Here is an 18,109-nt window from a genome sequence, read left to right on the forward strand (position 1 = left end):
AAAAGGACTGTTTGGAAATATCACCAAGCGCTAGACCAGCTTCGCTATTTCTTCTAGAAAACAAGAAGAAATCTCTTGTTTCAAGAGATGTTTGTGTCATCTCTTAATGCATAAGTGGCTTCATGTGGGCAAAAGGGAACGTGAGCAAAGCCCTGGTTAAAGCATAACAGACACCCTTGGGCTAATGAACTGTCGAAGGTATTAGTGTCAGCGGATTTTCTACATAACTGCTTTGTAAACAGCAACACGCATAAACCATAAACAAGGAGAATGAGGTGAGCACCCACAGACCCACCACTCATGTCAAATCCTACAATGTTGATATCACCCCAGAAGCCTCCACTCTCCTGTCTGATAATCTTTCACTTACTTTTCTTTATAATTTCATCACCTTTATAAACTCCCATAAAACATTTAGTTATATCCAGTTTGGGCATTAAAATAGATTAAAAACAACAATTGCAGGTGCATTCAACATTGGACATGAAAAACTGGTTTTTTAATAAGATACTTGAAGTGTACACTTTCCGTAGGTGATCAAGACATTTACTCTTTCGTCCACTTTTATGTTTGCTCACTGCCAATCACTCTACTCCTTAATATTTCAAAGGTATTTTTGCCAAAGCTGCCTTTTGTCTTACACTAATGCTTTCACGGACTCAACTGAATTTTGAAGGAGACTGAGCTCATCATGATGAAATAAAGGTTGATATTCCATAACCATCACTGTAATTATTCCTAATTTGTACTTTGCTTCAAAAACTCTCTTCCCTTGCCCCCTAAAGTCTGTACTTTCAAAATAGTATCTACAGCTTTAATTATACCTGACAATAAACTACACTCACCACAAAATCTTGTCAATCATGGTGTACGTTACTATCTTCAAATATCCTGTTTTTTTAAAACTGCATTTATATCAGGTTCCCAAAGAGTTACAATATTAGCAATGAATGTTTTAACTGTTTCTGTAATTACTGTTGGTAATTACTACAAATCAAAGTTGTACAATCTTTGGATTGGAGGCTGCTTGAATTATCTACCAAACTGGGGTGAATGGTCCTTTAATCAACCGTATACTGAACAAATCTACAGAGTAAAAACTGAGATGGAATTTGAGTGACTTGGTGTCCATCGAGAATCTAATCTGATGCTGTAGTGTTAACAAGGGACTTCAGGTCCAGAATAATTCTGTTAATCACACTTCTTCCAAATTAGTCAGTTAATGTTGTGGATCCTGATGAGACAGGATTTAGGAAGGCAGAGAGCGGCGGGGAATGCTCCTGGTGATAGGATCCTTAGAGCAAAGGACAGAAGACAAAAGGAGAAGGCTGTATTCGTGAGAAGTGATCTGGACCATAAGCGCTATAATTATAAGCTTATAATGTGGCCACACTGCTTTCTGTAATGTAATATTTTTGTTGTCTGTTATTTTCCTTGATTCAGGTTTTGTATTTTTCATGATGTAATAGTGAGATCAAGTCTCATTTCTCTGTGTATTTGGATACATTGAGTAGAGTGCTCTGGCTGAGTTAAAGGTTTCACATATGGGAGACATGAGAAACAAGAGTGGCAAGGAAAGTTAGGTCAGATTATGAAAATTCTTAAAATGTTTATATTGGACTTAATCCTTCAGAAGTCATTTTGTTGGCTCTTTTCTTTTTTCATAATTGAGAGCAGCATGAGGAAAGGAGTGTTTTTGATGATTTATTTCATTTTATTTCTTTCTCTTTTCTTGGAGGAAGATTGGCCCTGAGCTAACATCCGTGCCCATCTTCCTCCATTTCTTCCGTGGCTCGCCTGCCACAGCATGGCCTGATAAGCAGTGTATAGGTCTGTGCCAGAATGGGAACCTGCGAACCCCAGGCTGCCAAAGGGGAGCACACAACTTAACCACTACCTCACCGGGCTGGCCCCAATTTTGATGATTTCTAAGGGGTAAAAACTAGGCAGGGAGATTAGGTAAGATGATATAGCAAAAATTCAGGCATTAAGAAATAAGGTTAGACTAGGCTGGCGATGGAGGCCATGGATTGGAAAGGAAGGAAGGATGGATGCAGCATCATAAGGGAAAAATCTGCTTCTTTCCCTTTGTCTTTTCAGCCATTTGGGCTTAATGATGTTCAGTGCTCCTGATTTATTTCCCTTCCCATTTATATTTTCCTTCTTCCCTTGATAATCTACTTTTGCTTTCCCATTTTTCCCTCTCTTCTCTCCTTTGCTTGCATTCTTATCACCTTCCCTTATAGGACAATGACTGAATCAGGCAAGTAGACATCAAATGGGAGATCTGAGTAGAAACTAACTATAAGATTTACTAATTAGAGTATGTTGATGCTTAAAACATTTTTTTAATCTTTCATCTGCAGTTAAAAAGAAGAAAAGAAAGGTGAGGAGGCAAAAAAGGAGTAGAGAGGAAAAGGGAGAGACTCATTTATCCATTCATTCAAGAAGTGCTGTGTTTCCAGAGAAAGAGAGAGTGCCAAAGAGATAGAGAAAATACCACACAATAATTTGTGTTATTGTAGTTGTATCATCTATTTCCCCTTCTAACTCAGTTGGGTAAAGTAGAGACGCCAGATGGGAGGCTAAAGACTAAGGTGAGATGGGCAGTCTCCCTCCCTCCCTTATTGCCTGCTGCTTCTCATATCAAAAGATGGAGTCTACATCCCTCCCCCTAGGCCTCAGTGACTGGCTCAACCCATAGGATGCTGTGGAGGTGACTTTCTGGGACTTCTGAGGCTAGGCTGTAAGAAGCCTGGTCCTTTGGAATATTTCCGCTTGGGATGCTTTCTTTTGGAACCCAGCCACCACTTTGAGAGATGCCCAAGTCACATGAAGAGGCCACATGCAGGCCCTCCAGTTGGCAGCCCCGAATAAGATAACAGCCAGCATCCTCAGCAAACACAGAAATGAACCATCTTGACATCCAGCACAATAGAGGCAAAGAGGATTGCAGCCCAAGCTGACATCTGACTGTACTTCCTAGGAGACCCCAAGCAAGAACTGCCCAGCGAATCCCAGCCAATCCACAGAACAATACGAGACAAGAACAAGTTACTATTCCAAGCTATTCCACTTTGTTGTGGTTTGTTATACAGCAATAGATAACTTTTTTCATCCTTACACGAGACACAAGGAATATCGAAAGTTTGAAGATTCATAATGCCACCGGGAATGCATGTGTATTTTTTACGTATTTCTTTCATTTTAAGGGTCACTTTCGTATTCGTTAGCCTTGAAATTGGAATTTGAATTGACTTTGATCAGAAATCCTAAGAAATGCTTAAGCAAATATTTTAAGCACTATCATATTTTGAGTACTAGTTCAGGATAAAGTGGTACTGATGTGACAAGAATAATGGATGTGTAATTAGAAGATGGAGTTTAAGTCCTAGTTCTGTCATTTATTACTGTGTGGCCTACAACAAGTTATTTAACATTTCTGCTTCCTAGTTTCCAATGCTATAATGTAATCGAAGGTATTTAGTGATGCATGACAAAACACAGACATTCAGTGAATTTCCATTTCTTTCCTTCCTATGAAAGTCCTGTACTCATAAGTGCAACCATATCGGAGCCTATCATACTGCTTCCTAAAACTAAATATTTTTATTATGTATCCAATATTTCCCTTGATAACTATTTCAGAAGCTTCCATAGTGTTGCCTTTACTAGTGTGATCTGCCTCACTTTTCCTGTGGGACAGTTTACTTAATAGATTTTGGGGACTCATTCTGTTGCTGGATTCTTACAAAGACTCTTTTGTGATAACCTTCTTTGGTTTTCAAGGACATGATCCTGTTTCTCGAGTGTGGTTCCCTACTGTAGCATAAATGTTAACAAGTTAAATGCATATCAAATAAGAATTTTAATTGTTCATCATATGTTTATGTATTGAAATATAGAGTCGAATTGATATAATTGGTAACATTACCCATTTGCTTTGATTTGAGATGTCAAGTGATTGAAAAAATTTTTAATTCAGAATTGAATTACCTTGCTTATTTAAATTTCTCATTTTTGTGTAATTAGGATGAACTAATTTAATTTGCAGTTATCCTTAAATGACTTAACTGATGTCTGCTGAGGTTCTCAAGGCCAAAGGATTATGGAGTCATGCTGAACGTCACTCTGTCTCTTAGGCTTAGAAGTACAAGTGCACCTTGTGAAGCCTGGAGACAGCAGTTACAAGCTTGATTTTTTCTCCATTAATCTTCTTTCTTTCTGTTTTGTCCCCCTCACCTCACTCTAGGCTGCTGCATGTTTCCCAGAAGCACCACACGTTGCATTTGGAGGTGGTCCTTTTCCAACTTTGTTCTGATTTTATGTCATTTTTATTTGCTGTTGAGCTCGCATCTCAGTTCTGCAAAGGAAAGCTGGTAACTTATGGTTGGAATCCCCAAGACAGTGCTCTTTATAGAGACTGAGGGTCTTTTAGCAAATACTGCTTTTCGATGATGCATTTTTTTTTTTTTAAGATTTTATTTTTTCCTTTTTCTCCCCAATGCCCCCCTGGTACATAGTCGTGTATTCTTCGTTGTGGGTTCTTCTAGTTGTGGCATGTGGGACGCTGCCTCAGCGTGGTCTGATGAGCAGTGCCATGTCCGCGCCCATGATTCGAACTAACGAAACACTGGGCCGCCTGCAGCGGAGCGCATGAACTTAACCACTCGGCCACGGGGCCAGCCCCTCAATGATGCATTTCAATAAGCCTTTTAAAAATCTGGATACCAGACTACCGGCTAGGGTACCTGGAACCAATAACTTTAAAATACTGTTTTTCAATCAGCAGGTCCTGAGCCATTAGTGGATTATGAAATAATTCTAGAGGGTGTGACAAGCACTTAAAAAACAATGAAACAAAATGGAGTAGATAATATTCGAGTGTATTACATGTAAAAAGCTAAGAACAGTTTCATAAAATTTTTACATTCTTTTGGTGTGTGTGCATATATACTGATTTACGATAAAAAATAATTTATGGATTTTCTTTGTGAGTTGCCATCAAAAGAATTTGAAAGCCACTACCATGGATTTAAAGTTATCTGAAACAGTTTTGTAATATAGCAGTTTGAAATGAAGCCCCAACAATATATGTAACAAATAAAAGTGTAGATAGGTTTTAGTTGCAAATTTTAAAGGGATTGGCAAGTTACTTTTCCTGAGAAGTCTAGCCCTGGGATGACTGGGTATTTTCCAAAGGGCCAGGAACCAGTTATCCCAATAAACGGTAGGAGCCTAAATGCTCTCTCCCTGGGAGGCTCTGAGGTAACCTTCCTCATCTCACTTGTAATGTGGCTGTTGCCCTGCTGCAGTCACTGTTGGAAGTACTCTGTGTTCCCTAACCAGATCAGAAGGACCCAGTTTTCCCAAGGTCTTGGTCTGCCAGAAAGATGGCGTTGCACTTCTCCCTGATTTGTGGGACGTGCACCCAGCTTGGAGAGTTGGAAAACTCCAGCCCTTAACTCCCCTCTTTGCTAGGGAACCACGTTTTCCTTCCCATTGGGTCCTTGGAAGATGGGAAGAAGCAGTAAGGTTACTTGTGTTTTATCCACACCATGGGAGTCTGTGTTTTTGTGTGAAGGCTGACTCGTGTGGAGGAAAGTTCTATGCCTAGAATTATAAAATTAATGCTAATCAGAATAATGCAGCATCCCACTTTCGATCTGCTAATGAGCTTTGGGGAGAGATGGCACATCTTCCCGCAGCTGATGGATGCCCCTTTCAGAGGATCTACAGCATCCTCCCCATGTCTTCACTCAGCTGGGCTAACACACTTCGGAACCAAAAGAATCCTCAGGACAGGATGGGACCCCTTGCTTTTCTGGTTCTTGTCCCTTGAATTTTCCAAACTTCTCCTCACTTTTCAGTCTACTCTCTCTGCCACTAAAATGGCTGCCTATTAAACTCATCAGTGGAATCTGCCATACTGTGTCACTTAAACTTTTTCCATCTGCTATGGTTTTTACTTGTTTTTCATAGAAAGCCCTGACCTGAATCTCTACTCTTCTTTTATAATGCTTTCATTTTGACCTTACTACTGCTGAAAATCAACCAAACTCATTCATCACCGTCCCTCCCTCCAATCTCCATTAACATTATCCTGTTATCCAGGTTTTTAACATACACTCAAGAGATTGTCAACAAAAATGGACTAAATCTTTACATGGAACTTCTTTACCCCCACATGGGACATTTTCAAGAATAGGAGCTTTCATATGAATTAACAATGTGGATAAATTTGTTACCAACGCTAGACTCTCATTCTAAAATATTTTCTACAGCTCAAAACATGGCATAAGGCAGATTCCTATTTAAGAGAAAGGGCCTTCTTTTAAGTTGCCTTGAAGATTCTGAGACTGTCCTTAACAGCAGTGCTATGAGAGGATAGGAGGCACAATCTCAGTCACCCCAAGAGTTAATTTAAATGGAGAAAGTGAGATGGTTTCCCAAAACACTGGAATTGATTTTTCCCTGAGTCTCTCCATAGTTGTAGATTCTGATAACCGCAGAATATAGAGAGGGAAGAAACTTGGTGTTCCTTCTGCCTGCCTCATTTCACAAACAAGAAATTGAGGATCAGAGACATGAGGTCATTAAAGTCATCCAGTTACTTAGTTGCTTACTTGGACTAGGGTGGTTTCAGAAAGGATGCAGAAAACTACAAGTATTTGAGAGCTACTTAGGGACTGTATTAATCAACACTGTAATAATCAGCTCTGTGCCCTTGGGTGCTGCAACAGCTGCAAGTCCACTGCCGCAGCTGAGAAATAAAGTGTGAGGAAGAAACAAAAACTGAGGGAGTCCATCACCACTAGACCTGAATTACAAGAAATGTCAAAAAGAGCTCTCCTGTCTGAAATGAAAAGGCAAAGGATACAAAGCTTTAAACAAGTTGATAAATAGTTAAAATCAGAAAACTGCAACTCTGTATCAGAACATGTTAGTAAGGAATTATGATGCAAAGGTCAAAGGGAAAGAAAGCATTAAAAATAACATTAACCATTCCAATTTGGTAACAAATTCACAATACAGAAAGAAATAATTTTGACAACAAAAATAGCAAGGGAAGAAGAAAAGGACAGAACTTGCCTAGTCAAATGAAGCAAAAATGCTATCAGCAGAAAAAGAACTATCTCATCTCTGAGACCTTTTATACAAACGTCATGGTAACCACAAAACAAAAATTCAGGCAGAGTCACGACACATAAAAAAAGAGGAAACTGAAAAACACATCACCAAAAACCGTCAAGCTGAAATTGTAGTGAGAAACGCAAGGAAAAAGAAACAAAGGAAATATAGAGCAACCATAAAACAAAAGATAAAATGGCAATAGTAAGTCCCTATATATCCATAATCATCCCAAATGTAAATGGATTGAATGCACCAATGAAAAGACAGAGAGACTGCACAGGTTAAGAAAAAGACCCAAAAATGTGCTGCCTCCAGGAGACCCATCTCACTTCTAAAGAAAAACATAGGCTCAGAGTGAAGGGGTGGAAGATGATACTCCAACCAAATGACAGCCAAAAGAAAGTGAGTGTAGCCATAATTCTATCAGACAAAATAGACTTCAAACCAAAAAAGACAAGAGACAAAGATGGGCATCATATAATGATAAAGGGGATAATCCATCAAGAAGCCATAACATTTATTAATATATATGCACCTAACGTAGAAGCACCAAAGTCTATAAAACAACTATTAACAGATCTAAAGGGAGAAACTGACAGCAACACCATAAGAGTAGGGAACTTTAATACCCCACTTACATCAATGGATAGGTCTTCTAGAGAGAAAAATCAACAAAGAAACGTTGACCTTAAATGAAACACTAGACCAGATGAATTGAATAGATACATATATAATATTCAATCCAAAAGCAGCAGGATATACATTTTCTCTCAAGTACACATGAAACATTCTCAAAGATACACTGTTTGTTGGGAAACAAAACAACTCCCAATAAACTTAAGAAGACTGAAAAGATATCAAGCATCTTTTCCAACCACAATGGTATGAAACTAGCAATCAACCACAAGGAGAAAGCTGGAAAAGTCACAAATATGTGGAGCCTAAACAACGTGCTATTCATTAACTATTGGAACAACAACAAAATTAAAGGAGAAATGGAAAAATATCTGGAGACAAATGAAAAGGAAAATACACTGTACCAAAATCTATTGGATACAGCAAAAGCAGTACTAAGAGGGAAGTTCCTGGCAACACAGGCCTACCTTGAGAAACAGGAAAAATCTCAAATAAACAATCTAACAATACATCGAAAAGAATCAGAAAAGAAGAAAAATGAAGTGCCCAAAGTCAGGAGAACAAAGGAACTACTAGAAATCAGAGCTGAAATAGACGAAATGGAGAGTACAAAGACAATAGAAAAGATCAGCAAAACTAAGAGCTAGTTCTCTGTAAATATAAACAAAATTGACAAAACTTTAGGTAGAATAAGACAAAAAGAGAGAAGCCTCAAATAAATAAAATCAGAAAGAGAAGAAATCACAAGCAATATAACAGAAATACAAAGGATTACAAGAGTATTCTTTCTCAATGTTATAAACTACATTAACAAAATGAAGAATAAAAATCACATGATCATCTCGACAGATGCAGAGAAAGCATTTGACAAGATTCACCACATATTTATGATAATAACTCTCAATAAAATAATTATAGAAGGAAAGTACCTCAACATAATAAAGGCCATATATGACAAACCAACAGCTAACATTATACTCAATGGTGCAAACTGATAGCTATCCCTCTAAGAGCAGGAACAAGACAAGGATGCCCACGCTCACCCTTCTTAGTCCTAGCCAGAGCAATCAAGTAAGAAAAATAAATAAAACATATTCAAACTGGAAAGGAAGAAGTAAAACTGTCACTACTTGTGGATGATGAGATTTTACATGTAGAAAACGCTAAAGAATCCATCAAAAAACTAAAAACAAACTAGCAGAAATAAAGAATCAAGAATACAATCCTATTTACAATCTCAAGAAAAAGAATTAAGTGGGTAGGAATAAATTTAACCAATGAGGTGAAAGACCTATACACTGGAAACTATAAGACATTCTTGAAAGAAATTAAAGAAGACATAAAGAAATAGAAGGATATTCTGTGCTCATGGATTAGAAGAATTAACATAGTGAAAAAGTCCATATTACCTAAAGCAATCTACAGATTCAATGTAATCCCATCAAAACCCCAATGACAGTTTTCACAGAAATAGAAAGAAGAATTCTAAAATTTATAGGAAACAAAAGTCCCCAAAGAGCCAAAGCACTCTAGAGAAAACGAACAAAGCTGGAGGCCTCACATTCCCTAATTTCAAAGTATACTACAAAGCTGTATTAATCAAAATAGCACGATACTGGCAGAAAAGCAGACACAGATCAATGGAACAGAATTGATAGCCAAGAAATAAACCCCATACATTTAGGAACAGCCAATTTTCAACAAAGGAGCTAAGAACATACAATGGAGAAGGGAAAATCTCTTCAATAAGCACTGTTGGGAAAATGGACAGCCACACACAAAAGAATGAAAGCAGACCATTATCTTACACCATGCACAAAAATTAACTCAAAATGGATTAAAGACTTGAAGGTAAGACCTGAAACCATAAAACTCCAAAGAAGAAAACGTAGGCAGTAAGCTCTTTGCTATCATTCTTAGCAGTATCTTTTTGAATATGTCTCCTCAGGAAAGGGAAACAAAAGAAAAAATAAGCTAATGGGACTACATCAAACTAAAAAGCGTCTGTATGGCAAAGGAAACATCAATAAAATGAAAAGACAACCTAGCAATTGGAAGAAGATATCTGCAAATCATTTATCCAATAAGGGGTTGCCATCCAAAATACATAAAGAACTCAACAACAAAAGAACAAACTTACTCAAGAAATGGGCAGAGGATTTCAACAGACATTTTCCCAAAGATATACAGATGGCCAACAGGCACATGAAAAGATGTTCAACATCACTAATTATTAGAGAAATACAAATCAAAACCACAATGAGATATCACCTCATGCCCATCAGAATGGCTATTATTAAAAAGACAAGAAATAAGAAGTGTTGGAGAGGGGCCAGTGCCATGGCCGAGTGGTTAAGTTCATGTGCGCTACTTCAGCAGCCCAGGGTTTTGCCAGTTTGGATCCTGGGCCTGGACACGGCACCACTCATCAAGCCATGCTGAGGTGGCATCCCACACAGCACAGCCAAAAGGACATACAACTAGAATATACAACTATGTACTGGGAGGGTTTTGGGAGAACAAGAAGGAAAAAAAGATAGACAACTGATGTTAGCTCAGGTGCCAATCTTTACAAAGAAAACAGAAGGGTTGGAGAGGATGTGGAGAAAAGGGAGCCCTCATACACTGCTGGTGGGAATGTAAATTGGTGCAGCCACTGTGGAAAACAGTACAGAGATTCCTCAAAAACTTAAAAATAGAATGACCAGGCATGACATCAGCATCACGGCAGAGTGACCCCTTCCCTTAGACTCTCCTCCCTAAGAAACAATGAAAAGGACATTCATAAACCAACAGAGGACAGGCACACAACACAAAAGACATCTGAGAGACCCACGCAGCCATATGTCTGAAGGTGGAGGTGCTGGACCCCCCAGGAGGAAGAAGGAGGAAGCAAGGGGATCTCCTCTCCCTCCCAGCAATGACCTAGGGCACAGGACCATGCACAGCTCTGAGAAAAGAGGGGGCTGGGGGGAGACTCTGTGGGAATGCCTTTGCTCTCGAAGTTCCCTCACATCCCATAGGAAAGCTCCACAGAGGAGGCTAAGCTATTGTGGGGTTGTCTTCATGAAGCCAGCATGCCAGCAGGACAGACAGCGAGGGCAAAGAGAGAACACCCATGGGATGGCACATGCAAAAGAAGTGCCCCTCCCCCTGCTGGGCTCACAAGCTCAGCCAGTCAGCCAGAGCAAGGGGCCCCCTCTAGAGTGCCTGTGCGTACATTAGCAAAGCAGCAGCTACAAGCAGGCAATCGCAGATGGGTCCTGTCAGCAAAGATTCCAAAGGACAAGCACAGACACCAGGGATCACAGCAGGCTCAGAATACACAGCTCCTGAACCTCCCCCAGTGGTGGCAGGTGGAATCTGCAACCAGATACTATCTATGTGAAGGCACAAACCAACCCCATCAAATAGTATGAAGAAATATATTAATGTCAAGACCAGAAGCAAAATGAAAAGCACCTAGAAATCAATCCTGAAGGCACACAGATTTACAATGTAAACGACAGAGAATTCAAAATAGCTAACATTAAAAAACTCAACGAGTTACAAAGAAAATTCAGATAGTTCAATTAAATCAGGAATAAAATTAATAAACAGAGAGAATACTTCACAAAAGAGATTGACCCTATAAAGAGAAACCAATCAGAAATGTTGGAGATGAAAAACACAATGAGATAAAGAAAAATCTGGATACCCTGAATTACAGAGCTGACATTATGGAAGACGGAATTAGCAATCTGGAGGACTGAAATATAGAAAGGCTTCAGATGGAGGAGGAGAGAGAATTAAGACTAAAAGGAAATGAAGAAATTCTCTGAGAAATATCTGATTCAATTAGGAAATGCAACATAAAAACTATGGGTATTAGAATTGAAAGCCCAGAGATAAAACCACACATCTATGGACAGCTAATCTTCGACAAAGGAGCAGAGGGCCTACAATGGAGAAAAGAAAGTCTCTTCAACAAATGGTGCTGGGAAAACTGGACAGCCACATGCAAAAGATTGAAAATTGACCATTCTTTTTCACCACACACCAAAATAAACTCAAAATGGATCAAAGACCTAAAGATTAGGCCTGAGACAATAAGTCTTTTGGAAGAGAATATAGGCAGTACACTCTTTGACATCAGTTTCAAAAGAATCTTTTCGGACACTGTAACTCCTCAGTTGAGGGAAACAATAGAAAGAATAAACAAATGGGACTTCATCAGACTAAAGAGCTTCTTCAAGGCAAGGGAAAACAGGATTGAAACAAAAAAACAGCTCATTAATTGGGAAAAAATATTTACAAGCCACTTATCCGACAAAGGGTTAATCTCCATAATATACAAAGAACTCACACTACTTAACAACAAAAAAACAAACAACCCGATCAAAAAATGGGCAGAGGACATGAACAGACATTTCTCAAAAGAAGATATGAATATGGCCAATAGACACATGAAAAGATGTTCATCATCGCTAATCATCAGGGAAATGCAAATCAAAACTACACTAAGATATCACCTTACCCCCGTTAGATTGGCAAAAACATCCAAAACCAAGAACGACAAATGTTGGAGAGGTTGTGGAGAAAGAGGAACCCTCATACACTGTTGGTGGGAATGCAAACTGGTACAGCCACTATGGAAAACAGTATGGAGATTTCTCAAAAAGTTAAAAATAGAAATACCCTATGACCCAGCCATCCCATTACTGGGTATCTATCCTAAGAACCTGATATCAGATATCTCAAGAGTCCGTTGCACCCCTATGTTCATTGCAGCATTATTTACAATAGCCAAGACGTGGAACCAGCCTACATGCCCAGAAACTGATGATTGGATAAAGAAGATGTGGTATATATACACAATGGAATACTACTCAGCCATAAAAAAAGACGAAATTGGCCCATTCACAACAATGTGGATGGACCTCGAGGGCATTATGTTAAGCGAAATAAGTCAGTCAGAGAAAGACGAACTCTATATGACTCCACTCATAGGTGGAAATTAGTATATTGAGAAGGAGATCTGATTGGTGGTTACCAGGGAAAAGGGGGGGTGGGGGGAGGGTACGGAGGGGGAAGTGGTGTACCCACAACATGACTAACAAAAATGTACAACTGAAATCTCACAAGCTTGTAATCTATCATAACATTAATAAAAAAAAAAAAAAAAAAAAAACTATGGGTATTATAGAGGGAGAAGGGAGGGAGAAAGGAGCAGAAAGTCTGTTCAAACCTGGGAAAGGAGCTGGAATTACAAGTAAAAGACGCTAACAGCACTTCTGATTACATCAATGTAAAAAGACCTACTCCAAGGCATAGAGTAGGAAAACTGGCAAAAGTCAGTGACAAAGAAGAAATATTGTTAAAGGCAGCAAGGCAGAAGAAAATAACTTACAAAGACCATATCAAACTTTCAGGAGATTTCTCAGCAGAATCTTTACAGGCTACGAGAAGGTAGAAGGAGATATTCAAAATTCTGAAAGACAAAAACCTGCAGTCAAGAATACTGTATCCAGGGAAAAATATCCTACAGATATGGTGGAGAAATACAAACTTTCCCACATAAACGAAAGCTGAGGTAGTTCATCGCCACAAGACACCCCAAACGGGAAATGCTCAAGAAGACCTTCATACCTGAGAAAGAAAAAAAAGAGTTCACAAAGCCTTGAGCAACGAGATAAATAAGCAGCCAAAGTCAGAAAATTGCAGCTCTCTACCAGAACAGGTTAGCAAAAACTTAATTACGACATTAAAGAGGAAGGGAAGGAAAACATCAAAAATAACTATCATCTTGTGATTTTAACCACAAAATCACAACACAAAACAGAATATGTTATGACCAACAAATCAGAGGAAGAGCAAAGGGATGGAACTGGCTTAGACCAAGGAAATAAGAGGCTATCAGAAAATGGTATATCTCATCTACGAGATTTTTTATACAAACCTGATGGTAACCACTAAACAAATAATCAGAACAGAGACACAAATGATGCAAAAAAAAGAAAACTGAGGGGCTGTCCCAGTGGCATAATGGTTAGGTTCGCATGCTCTGCTTCAGCCACCCAGGGTTTGCAGCTTCAGGTCCCAGGCACAGACCTATGCATCTCTCATCAAGCCCTGCTGTGCTGGCATCCCACATACAAAAAACAGAGGAAGATTGCCACAGATGTTAGCTCAGCAACAATCTTCCTCAAGCTAAAAGAGAGGAAGATTGCTTAGAGATGTTAGCTCAGGGCCAGTCTTCCTCACACACAAAAAAGAGAACACTGAGAAAACCATCACAGAGAACTACGAAACTGAACTGGCAGTCCAAAATACACAAGACCAGAAACAAGGGAAATACAGAACTGGAAAACAAGTGATAAAATGGCAGCATTAAGCCCTTATATATAAATAATCACTCTAAATGTAAATGGATTGAATTCTCCAATCAAAAGACAGAGTGGTGGGATGGGTTGAAAGACAAGACTCATCAATATGCTGCCTCCAAGAAACACTCTTAGCTCTAAAGACAAACACAGGCTCAGAGTGAAGGCACGGAAGATGATACTCTAAGCTAATGGCAAACAAAAGAAAGCAGTTATTGCAATACTTATATCAGACACAGTAGACTTCAAGATAAAAAAGGCAATGAGAGACAAAGAGGGGCAGTATGTAATGATAAAAGGGACACTCCAACAAGAAGACATAACACTTATAAATATACGTGTACCCAACAAAGGAGTACCAAAGTACATAAAGCAACTATTAACAGACCAAAAAAGAGATATGAACAAGATAATAATAGTAGGTGGCCCCAACACTCTACTTACATCGATGGATAGATCATCCAGACAGAAAGTTAACAAGGAAATAGTGGAATTAAATGAAAAAACTAGACGAGATGGACTTAATAGATATATATGGAACATTCTATCCAAAAATAGCAGAATACACATTCTTCTCAAGTGCACATGGAGCATTCTAAGGACAGACCATATGTTTTGAAACAAGACAGGCCTCAATAAATTTAAGAAGATTGAAACCACATCAAGCATCTTTTCTGACCAAAATGCTATGAGACTAGAAATCAGCTACAGGAAAAAAGCTGGGAAAGTGACAAATATGTGGAGACTACACAACATGCTACTGAACAACCAATGGATCATTGAAGAAATTAAAAGAGAAATCAAAAAATATCTGGAGACAAATGAAAATGAAAATACACCACACCAACTCATGTGGGATGCAGAAAAAGTGGTCCTATGAGGGAAATTCATAGCAATACAGGCCCAGCTTGAAACACAAGAAAAATCTCAAATAAGCAATCTTAAAATACCGTTAGAAAATGAAGAATGAACAAAGCCCAAAGTCAGCAGAAGGAGGGAAATAATAAAAATCAGAGCAGAAATAAATGAAATTGAAAAAAAAAAAAAAAGAAAACAGTAGAAAAGATCAGTGAAACAAAGAACTGGTTCTTTGAGAAGATATGCAAAATTGACAAACCCTTAGGCTGACTCTCTAAGAAAAAAAGAGACAAGGCTCAAATAAATAAAATTAGAAATGAAAGAGGAGAAGTTAGAACAGATACCACAGAAATATAAAGGATTATAAGAGAATACTAGGAAAAACTATATAGCAACAAACTGGACAATCTAGAAGAAACAGACAAATTCTAAGACTCATACAACTTCCCAAAACTGAATCAAGAAGAAACAGAGAATCTGAATAGCCCAATCACAAGTAAAGAGATTGAAACAGGTAGCTTAGTGGGAAACTACTTCCCCTGATAAGGTTACCCACTCAAAGCTAACAGCTAACATCACAATTAATAGTAAAACACGGTATATTTTTCCTCAACACTGACTTGATTTCTACTATTTCTACTTCTCCTTTTCCTTTAATGCATGGATCCTGCTAAACCTTATAAATCCATTACAATATAAAGTGGGGAATGAATAAAGAGCTCACCTGAGGGATGTGCACTTTCTGTGGCTCCTGGGCGAGTACAGAGGGCTGTGGTTCAGCTGAGGGGACAGAAAGAAGACAGGGGTCCTGAGATTTAGCTGTCTTACAGCTCTTAGTTTCACCTCCTCAAATCTCAGCACCCCAGTTGGGGATCATTCTCCCCATACGCACAGGGCCCTCTGGGCCTTGAAAAGGCACAAGAAGGATCATGGAAAGGCAGCAACACCTGTCTTTGTGTGATTCTGAAATGACCATGGAGCTGAAATCTGCAGTTTTTTACTGAGTGAACATAAACTTTACTCGACTGATTTAACAATAACGCACGCGTCCTTCTGAATAACAGAAAGAAATCAAAACAACCGATTAGTTGAATTAAAGCACGCCAAACGACAGGACACTATTCCTTCATTAAAGTTAACTTAGCAGAAAAATACTCAGTATGCATCATTTATCTATTTTTCTCAGTAATATTATTTAACCCCTGGTCTACACAATCCACGGAAAGCCTAGTAAAAGAGACAGGGTGATTTAAGGCAGGAATTTTTAATTGTTCATTTCAGCTGGGAAGTATTTCTCAAAAGGCCCTTTTGATAGATGCTTTTGGTAACTTACCTGTGAGAGAGTGAACTGTCACAAACTGCGTTTCCCTGGACAAGTCACTGAAGTTTTCAGGCCCAATGTCTTTAAATCTTTCAAAAGGGTTAGAAGTAGGTGACCTTGGAAAACTCTTCACAGATCATCATTCTTGGATCCTGTGACATCAGGATAACGTCACTAATGTCACATGTGGTGGTGGACATGTGTGACAGCAGCGCATCTGTAAATAGCGGGGGCCATTTAAGGGGCCTGGAGACAGAACTTCCTCCCTCTGCCTGGTTGTCCCTTACCCCCAGACCCTGCCCTCACGGCTCTCCAACAAAGCAGCCTTTCCCGAGCAGCCTGCCCCTGGGCCACCCCAGCTCACCTGTTCTTCCCAGGGACGGCCCAGATGCCCCACTGTCACACAGTGTGGTGGCTCCTGAAGGTGGCATCATCATCAAGTCTGGTTCATTCTGGGCAGGGGGATCAAGACCTGCTTCTGATCTTGCAAATCTAGCATCTGCTCCTTTCTGGGCTCTTGTCTCTGCTCTGAAGCTCTGGAGAGAGGTCTAAGGTCAGAGGGCCGCTCTCTTCCAGCTAAGACTCCCTCACAGAGGCCCCCTGCTTCCCGCCTCACAAGGGCTGGTTTGTTTCAAGGCAACTGGGACATGGATCTGAGAAATAAATTCATTTTAGGGGCAAAAGGCCTGACTCTTGGAATTCATTATAACATTCGACTTCAAGGACAGAAAGCCTGACAATGCAGAGGGGGCCAGGCGCCTCTGTCTGACCCAAGGGACCTGAAGAGACACTAGAAATCCCAGGATACATGTGACACTCGGTGGGATTCCATCCACATCCTTTCCTTTACATCCCTGGGGACGCAGGGACAGGCCATGTTCCTAAGTGCTGTGAAGGCTGTAACGCCAGTCTTGGGCAGGTGTGACATCAGACAAAGCCTGAGACTGAAGCGAAGCACACCTGCCCTGGAATCCAAATTCCCTGGCTGGGAGCTCCTGACTCGAGCACATGGGGCCACCGACCCGAGCCTCGGTTTCTGGTGAAGTGGTTGTCAGGGTACATTAAACTATCCAGTAAAACAACAAAGCGTCCTCTAACTATAACAGCAGTTGTCACTTACTTAAGGCTTCCGACCTGGCACTTGTCTAAAATAGTGATCTATGTTTCCAAACGTCGCCGTGAAACAATCATTATTAGTATTTATAGATGAGAACCCTGACTCTCGCCCAGGTTCCTTCTGTCGCCCCTGCTTACAGGTGACAGAGCTGGCACTGACCGGGCCTGTAGTGCTCCAGAGCTCGGGCTCCACCGCAGACCCACGGTCACCGTCCGCCTGATAAACGCACTCCTCCCTCCCGCACCCACCGCCGCCGACACGGGCTTCTCTCCGGTCGGGCTGCAGGCGGGCTGGTCACACGATCCTCGGGCACCCCGGACCGCCCCGAACACCTGCGCCCCGGGAGCCCGAGGGCCGGGGTCTCCCCCATCGGCCTTACCCGCTCTGACGGCCCGCCCGGGTTTATACACCGCCGCGGGGGGCGACGAGGTCTCAGACACTTCCTGCTCCCATCCCCAAGCACAGGCACACCCTTCCCAGCTAGTCCCTCGCCCTAGGTGTGCACCCTGCATTTTCCGAGCACACCCCAAAGTTCCCCAACGGTTCTCTGGAGTCCTGAGAAGACGAACCGGGAGGCTACGGCTGCACATGCGCAATAGGAGCGTGGCGACCCTTCCCAGAGTCCAGGCGGTGAACCTCACCTATTTAAAACTACATTTCCCATAGGCCTCCGCGTCAACA

The 18,109-nt window shown here is 40.4% G+C and overlaps 1 protein-coding gene and 1 long non-coding RNA gene across 24 annotated transcripts in view; one reads left to right on the forward strand and one right to left on the reverse strand.

Moving 5' to 3' along the window:
- The window catches only part of LOC138920402 (uncharacterized), a 110,945-nt gene extending 92,920 nt beyond the window's left edge, over window positions 1-18,025 (reverse strand). For 17 of the 22 annotated variants that reach the window (XR_011431514.1, XR_011431510.1, XR_011431507.1 and 14 more), the window contains exons 1-4: window positions 17,808-18,025; window positions 16,676-16,847; window positions 16,324-16,528; window positions 15,715-15,770 (exon numbers count right to left, since the gene is read on the reverse strand). This is a non-coding gene — a long non-coding RNA (uncharacterized lncRNA). The remainder of the gene's footprint in view (window positions 1-15,714; window positions 15,771-16,323; window positions 16,529-16,675; window positions 16,848-17,807) is intronic. The other 5 variants (XR_011431516.1, XR_011431509.1, XR_011431513.1 and 2 more) reach the window with 2 other exon arrangements.
- Window positions 1-18,109, forward strand: part of CARNMT1 (carnosine N-methyltransferase 1) — a 222,026-nt gene that overhangs the window by 199,166 nt on the left and 4,751 nt on the right. The gene's annotated exons all lie outside the window — the stretch shown is intronic.

The sequence above is a fragment of the Equus caballus genome, chromosome 23 (assembly GCF_041296265.1).
Source record: "Equus caballus isolate H_3958 breed thoroughbred chromosome 23, TB-T2T, whole genome shotgun sequence".
Classification (NCBI taxonomy): Eukaryota; Metazoa; Chordata; class Mammalia; order Perissodactyla; family Equidae; genus Equus; species Equus caballus.